At 50.0% G+C, this 8,241-nt stretch overlaps 1 long non-coding RNA gene across 1 annotated transcript; it reads right to left on the reverse strand.

The window, feature by feature from the left end:
• Nucleotides 1-328: 328 nt before the first annotated feature.
• On the reverse strand, nucleotides 329-836 carry LOC119325639. The gene is made up of 2 exons (XR_005157611.1): nucleotides 716-836; nucleotides 329-608 (listed from the first exon to the last, which is right to left on the reverse strand). It is a non-coding gene; the product is annotated as an uncharacterized LOC119325639 (long non-coding RNA).
• Nucleotides 837-8,241: the final 7,405 nt, after the last annotated feature.

The following is an 8,241-nucleotide window of genomic DNA, read 5'->3' on the forward strand; positions in this document are numbered from 1 at the left end:
AAATCGGGCCGCCTCGACACAAATCATCTCGCCTATGCCAGGAAGTGTCGAAGGAGAGCGTGCCATGGGGACCAGGCGGAAGGAGAGCATGCCATGGGGACCAGGCGGAAAGAGATCGTGATGGAGGGAAAGCATGGTTGGTGGAGGACGGCAGGGAGGGATTAGTATGTGGCTTAGCCAGATCCGATGGGCTGGGAAGAGATTAGGGAGGTTGTTGCTGGAAAAGGGAAAGGGGATAATCGGTGAAACTCACTGGGCGCATGGCCACTGCCTAGAACCAACAACATGTAACATTCTACACTTACGCCACAAGATACAGCGAGGCAAATTGATTTCCCAAAAGGAAACATTGTTTTCCTTATTTATTTAATTGGACTTTCTTGCACGAAAAAACTTTATACATGGTATGCGATGCAACTAGCTATATCTAGTTCCTCGGGGGATGAATATCCTTGAAGAACGAGCACTTCCACCCCTTCGGAAAACACGTGCCTGCCCCTTGCTACTTGCTTTGGCAGTACGCCGTGCACTGGTTGGCACCGCATGACCCGTCCTCGATGGCCGAATTTGTCTCGTGGTTCGTCTCTGAGCTGGTTGCATCGCCATGCCTGAAAGTGAATAGGCATAATCGCGCATAAGAGAAGTATTTTGGAAACGCACGATGGTACTATGTGCAAGAGAACCAAATTAATTTGATTCTTTGTGAGAAACATACCAGATGAGGATATCACCAGCATAAGGGTAACGCCGTGCGCAATACTTGCCTAATCCTCATTGTAGTTGTGGATGAAAGTCGATGTCAATTGAGGGCTTGGATTGTTGGAAGAGATCAACAAGGGTACCTCGAGTTTTATAGAGGTCCCGCGGTGCCGTGTCAGTGTTGCTATTGAAAGTTTCAATAGGATAGCGTTTTGCGGTGCTTTCGTCATATAAGCTTGCGTGCATGGAACAAAGACCGACGTGTCCATCAGTTATGCATTGGGAAGAGTTTTGTTGACACGTGCATATGCACTGTGCAACATGGCAACACATCCAAGCAAGTTATGCATAGTCTATCGTCATCCACGTGCTTTTTTCGTATAAAATGGAACTGCTATATGGGTACAAACAAAAGTCGAGCACAATGGCATACGAGTAGTTCGTGAGTTGTCAACATATGCGTGTGTAGTGTGCAACGTGGCAACACACCCGAGCGAGATGAGAAGATATTGGGCTTTTTTGGTTTGCTTCCTGAGAAAGCTGCCTGACTAAGTAACGAATCTCAGGCGTTGGATTTCTCAAGCTTGAGGCTGTGATTGCTGCCTGTGTGTCCTACATCCTAAAAGGATCGATACAGTTGACTAGAGGGGGTGAATAGGCAACTAACAATTTTTAGCTTTTTTTGACCAAATTAAACTTTGCATCAAAGTAGGTTGTCTAGATATGCAACTAGGTGGACAACCTATATGATGCAACGACAACAAGCACACGAGCAAGCAAAGGATACAACACAAGTAAGCTTGCAAAAGTAAAGGCGCGAGATAACCAAGAGTGGAGCCGGTGGAGACGAGGATGTGTTACCGAAGTTTCTTCCTTTTGAGGGGAAGTACGTCTCCGTTGGAGCGGTGTGGAGGAACAATGCTCCCCAAGAAGCCACTAGGGCCACCGTATTTTTCTCACGCCCTCACACAATGCGAGATGCCGTGATTCCACTATTGGTGCACTTGAAGGCGGCAACCGAACCTTTATAAACAAGGTTGGGGCAATCTCCACAACTTAATTGGAGGCTCCCAACAACATCACGAAGCTTCACCAAAATGGAGTATGGCTCCGAAGTGACCTCAACCGTCTAGGGTGCTCAAACACCCAAGAGTAACAAGATCCGCTAGGGATTAGTGGGGGGAATCAAATTTCTCTTGGTGGAAGTGTAGATCGGGGCCTTCTCAACCAATCTCGAGAAAATCAACAAGTTTGATTGGATAGGAAGAGAGATCGGGCGAAAATGAAGCTTGGAGCAACAATTGAGCTTTTGGGGGAAGAGGTAAGTCAACTTTGGGGAAGAAGACACTTTTATATAGTGAGGGAAACAATCCAACCGTTACCCCCCAAACAGCCACGCACAGAGCGGTACTACCGCTTGGGCAGGGCGGTACTACCGCTGACAAGCGGTGCTACCGTTCCCTCCCAGCGGTACTGCCGCGCTGACGAGGGTTGCAGGGTCCTGGACCCAGAGCGGTACTACCACGGAAGTATGGGCGGTACTACCGCTTGGAGCGATACTACCGCCACTACTGCCGCTACTAGTACCGTAAAACCCAACACGAAAAACAACGGTCTCGAGTCGAGGCGGTAGTAGCCCGGAACCACTGCGGTACTACGGCCGAAGACCGCAAGCGGTACTACTGCTCGGGGAGCGGTACTACCGCTTGACGTGCTTCGGCGGTACTACCGCTGAGGACCGCGGTACTACCGCTGGGACAGGACAGGGCAGGCAAGGAGAGGAAAGATAGCTCCAATGAAGCGGAAAGAAACATCGGGTGTGATAAGAATGTGTACGTGTTGACCACCCTAGCCTTACCAAAGCGGATCCCCTCTTGATAGTATGGTGACTCCTACGAAACTAGTCCACCAATAGAGAAACGAAGGAGCTACACCGTCTTGAATAAAACACCGAGGGGTGGTAATCGTCTCGTGCCAAAGGATGAATCTCTGAAAGAACTCAACGCACATGATTAGTCCGCAAAAGCATTGTCATCAATTACCAAAACACCTTAGGGATAAATATGCCTTTACACATCCAAACAGGCCCATTGTCGTCCACCGCGACATTTCTTCCTAAAAGATGGAACCATTGATGTGTATAGACTGATATGTGAGTTATTGCGAAGAATGGATTCTAGTGCAAATAAATAGAGACACACCCCAATACCTTTATTGGATCCTAAAATAAACTCTGGCGGGAGTGCAATTATTAAAATGTCTCTGGCTCTTATGGCGGTTTAGGCAAACACAAATACATGTGCGGTATCTTCAGTGTAGAGATGTAGAGATGTGCCTACCTTGTGTATGTCGTAGAATTGCATACAACAGCCAGTTCGCCCAAACACTACTAGGAAAAGGCCTACTAATGGTGTACCGGTTTTGCCTACTAATGACGCATTACCAATGCGCCATTAGTACCACGCCACTAGTATTTTTTACTAATGGTGCACCACTGGTGCGGCATTAGTATCTGGTATACTAATGGTGCACCAAGCAGTGCGCCATTAGTATGTAACATCATGCGCCATTAGTATGCCTTCCGGAGGGCCATACGTAAGCATGTGCTTTGTCATACTAATGGCGCATTCTGTGGTGATGTGCCATTAGTATCCTTTGGCATACTAATGGCGCACCTGGTGGTGATGCGCCATTAGTATGAATATTTATTTTTTTTACTTTTCTGATTTTTGCACAGGTTACAAAATATATTATTGGACAGAATATAGACAGCAGCACACAACAACATCAGATTCATCGAATACAATAGAAGATTAGTCTCCGAACATAATTCATCATATTAGTCACCGAATTCAAAAGACCGAACAAAGATAAAACATTACAAGTCTCAAGACCGCGAGTATCGAGTTTGTCTTCACATTACAAGTCGATATCGATCATCTAAACTACCATCACATAGAAGAGAGCCGCGGTCATCACGATGAGCATCATCGCGATCAAACTGGTCTTCATCCGGTTCCTCCAACGCTCCCTCCTCTCTCCCGCTAGATAGTGTGCGTATCTAGATTCGGCCTCCGCCCTAGTGGTGTACCCTTTGTAACTGTTACCGCTGAAACGGTGAACCTGTCTCCGACACTCCTCCCAGTCATCGTAGACTTCGGGAACCTTACCCTTGTACACGACATACGACGGCATCTCTATGCACAAGCCAAACAACAGACAATACATAAGCAATATGTAAGTATGCAACAAAAAGATTGGAAGAGAAAAGTAAGACATTAATAGCACGATTCATGGTCCTACTAATAAATAGCATCGATTACATCTAAGTTGAACGACTGTCCAAACCAAAGAGACATACGAATTAATTAAAGTTTAATTACAACATGAGCCAATCAATGTTTCAGAACTACACATCACTACTTTCGACTCGACTCATCGGACAAGAGCGTGGATGAAGCCGCCGTCTGTCGTGATGGTCATGAAATCGCGGTCGTTGTCACCCTGCATTTGTAGCGTTCCATCTATCTCATTGTTGGACGGTTGATATCTGAGAAAGAACTGCCCCGAGGTATGAAGGACATCTTGATGGATGATGTCCGCAAACTCCGACTGGATGCGAAAGAATTCTTGTCTGAGGTCCGCGTCCTGGATTGCCGAGAAGTTCGCGGCCCAATCTTTGAGATTATCTGGTAGCAGAAGGTGATGATGGTCCCTTACGATCACCCGCATGTGATGGAGGGCGTAGTAGGCATCCTTCTGACCGCCAGGCGGCTGCTTGACGCAGCAGAACTTCGTATTGTGTGAGAACATGTGCTTGTCGTACTTACAAACTGCCCTGGTGAAGGTGCCTCCAGATTTGGCGTAGCCGGGGAGAACATCATCAAGAACTTTCTTGACATTTGTGTAGTCTATCTTGGAGTTACGGTTCGGGTCGAAATACGTGGCCATGGAATATTTCGGGCTTAAGAGGATGAGTGTGCAATGTGTGTCACTGCACAGAACACGGAATGTTAGAAAAAAAAGAACGATCGAAATCTAAGAAATCATATGTTACGGGGCGGTTAAGGGATGACTTACTCGGAAAAGTAAGCCACAAGGAAGTTATCCTTATCTGGGTTTGCCAGAATGACGCCTTCGAGGTGTGAACTAGCAACTTGGCGGTCCCCAGGGCTGCTCAAGTGCTTGGCACGCATGTAGAAGGGGTCAACTATCACGATGTCCGGGGTCTTGTCTCTAATGATCCGCATCTCCATACTCAGCGAAAACAGCCGAACGAAGGTGTAGTGCAGCGGATGAAGGTTAAACATAGCAAAGATGTCATCAAACGCAGGACGATTGTACCCCCGATGTCGCCATCCACAAAGCCCTTGCCCTCTGGCACCTTGGCCACGAAAACCGGGTATGCCACATCATTCTCTCTGAGACGCCGCTTCTCCAAAGAAAGAACACTATCGTGCAGACTCCGCATAGCACCGGTTGCAGCATTGAGCATATTTGGCGGTAGCATCGCCCTACCCGCCATATGCACCCTCCTCGAGATATCCTTAGGTGAAGGTGGCCCGTCCTGAGCACGGATCAAACTCAGTGCCGGCTGGCTCGCACCGGCGCCCTTGTTAGTCTTTCGTTTCCGACCCTTCTTCTTGATCTCCTGTAATGGGACCAAGTTCTGCTCACAGACCGCCTTCTTGAGCGTGTTGGGGCTGATAATATTTCGCACCTCAGCTATTTGAGGCTCGGTGAAGGTGGGAGCTGGAGGCGTCTCCGGAGAACTGAACGCCAGACGACGCCTGTTGCAATTGGATTTCTCCGCCGTACCAGCTAGATTGCGGTCGTCTTGGTTGGGTTCTTGAGAAAGAGGCCCGCAGAACTCGTCAGCGTACCCATGTTCAGCAAAGTACTTATCGACTTTGGTAAATGTACCATCGTCGTTGTCGTCGTCGTCCGGATCCTGTGCCATAGGGCTGTCCGGATCCTGTGCCATAGGGATGTCCGGCATAGGGATGTCCGGCAAGTCCGGTAGCATTGCGGCGTTCTTGCCATGGCTTGGCGCCGGCACGACTGGCGGTCTTGGTGGTGTCCCCGGCTCCCAAACGAATCTGGCTCTTTGGCCAAAGCAGGGGCCAGTTTACGCAGGCGCTGAGGGTCATCTCATCTTCTTCGTCGGCCCCAGCGGGTCGAATCGGAGGTAACAGCTCGTCGCAGCCTGGCAGCACCCGAACCACTTCAACCCTATACACTGTGGGTGGCATCGGATTACCGTGGAACATGGGGTTACCCGATTGAACGATTCTTCCCTTGGCGACATCGACCAACTCGGCGCCCACGAAGTGCAGAAGAGTGCAAGGAACGTCGGCGGCGCCCTGCGAAAACATGTAGGGCGTCAGGGATGCCCAGTCAAAGGCAAGGAGATGAAGTCATCGGCCGAGAGGCTTAGTTACCGTGATGCCGTCGAGCTCGGCTAATGTCGAGGCACCGCCAACGGCGGGCGTGCAACTGACGGAGGGGGCGCATGATGGCGAGGTGCCGACCGGCGTACACCCGGGTGCATTAAGCTCCAATGCCCGTGTCGGCGCCGGAGACACGAATACCGCCTCCGCCGGAGACGCCAATGGCACCGCCTGCACGCTGTGCGAGTTGCTGGCCGTGAAGCTGGGAACCGGGGGAGGCCCCTGTTGGCCGCCCGCAATCCACGTCGTCAGCCCATGAATCAACGTAGGCACCATGGAGTTGAGCTTCGTTCCCAGTTGTTGTTCCACTTGCTCTTGGACAAGCTCCGGAATCCGTGCCACTTGTGCCTTGAGTGCTTCAACCTCGCGCGTCTGGCTTTCCGAGCTGGTCTTTTTCTCCTTCCGCCCACCAGCGGTATAGTATGACGACCATTTTGTGGACAAGCCTTTGCCGGCCACACGACCAGCTGACGTCGGCTTACTGAGCTTATCCTTGTTTTCCATTACGTTCAACGCCCTATTTAAAGGGGTGTCGAAAGGGGAGCTCTGAGACGACCCCACGCTACTGGTTTCAGTGTCCCGCGGAAGGAACGTGAACCATTTAGAAATATTGGGGATTAATTAGAGTGCAACCATATGGAGATAATTACGCGGGGGTGTATTCCTTACTAGAACAAGCTCAAGCGCCCTGGTCTTTGGATCCGTGGTAAGCTCCTTTGTTATGGGTCCTCCTTGTACCGGGCCCTAACAAAGTTCCTGGTCTGCTTGTCACCGCTGTATTTCTCGAAGCGGGGCGGTAGGCCTTGCTCGGCACGCTCCGCGTCCTTCTTGTCCCATATAGGCTCCGCCACTCTGTAACCGCCGGGACCGAGTTTGTGTTCCCCTAAGTTCAACTCCCGCATTTCTTTCCCCCACTGACTTGATTCGGAGGTTGCGCTGCTCTCGCACTTGATCTTGAACTCCTTGTACTCATCTTCGCTCATCAAAGGATATTTCGCCTTGATCTTCTCATAACTATCACCTTTATCAATCATTCTCTTCACCACGCTTCTCCAAGTAGACATGGTCGTGCTCATCCTCGTGAGGGCGGCACTGTTCACTTTATTCCCTGAGAGGCATGTGTTTTCAAATTCGGCGGGGAACTTGTATCGTTCGTGCAGCTTCGTGAAGAGGAGGTTGTGCAAATTCCCATGGTCCTTATGCCTAAGGTTCTAGGTGTTGATCGAGACGGTGCTCCGGAGAATGCACCCGAGCTGAAGCGAGTACCCCTTGACTATATGTTTGGGCTCCGTTGGATGCCCGTCGGAGTCCACTTAAGTGAATTCCTCCTTGAGGGTGCGGAGCGCATTCGGGCGCCGGTCCTTCCTTTGCTTCTTCGGTTGGCTGCCATCTGTGTGTGCGCCGGCATCTTCAGTGGTGGCATCCTCGGCGGCACCATCAGTGGTGTCATCCCCGACGCCACTAGGGGTTGTGTAGTCAGGATCGGTGTCTTCCGCGGCGTCCTCATAGCGGTGAGGTTGTTCCTCCATCTCCTGGGACAGCTCCCAGAATTGCTTGCCGCCCGAACCGCCGGCCTCATCGTGGTTGGCCATGTTTCGCTCTAAATAGGAAAACAGTTTGGTCAAAAAGTTGGTTATTGTCAAGGAACAAGATCATGGTCTCATCATTTAGGGTTTTTCGACACCGAGGCATCCTAAAAGCCTAAGCGTACATCATTTAGGTTCTCATCGACACCGAGGCATCCGGGGCAGCCAAGTTAAGTTTTCATCATTTAGGGTTTATCGATGCCGAGGCACCCTAGGTTGGGCCTAATCACTTGGCTCTATTGCCACCTATGGGTTTATCATCTAGGGTTTATCGATGCTAAGGAGAATTCTAAGTTGGGCCTAATCACTTGGCTCTATTGCCACCTATGGTTTAATGCAGCAAGAACGGCGGGGTAGTTGATCCTACTTAACTAAGTACTAAGATACCCCGGCCCATGCATTAGTCGCAAGTACGCCATATGTCCTATTTTTAGCAAAGCCATGCTAAAATTCACGGAAAATTTCAGCATGACCTTTGCTGAAAATAGGACATATGGAGTACCCGA

Source organism: Triticum dicoccoides, chromosome 6B (assembly GCF_002162155.2).
Source record: "Triticum dicoccoides isolate Atlit2015 ecotype Zavitan chromosome 6B, WEW_v2.0, whole genome shotgun sequence".
Taxonomy (NCBI): Eukaryota; Viridiplantae; Streptophyta; class Magnoliopsida; order Poales; family Poaceae; genus Triticum; species Triticum dicoccoides.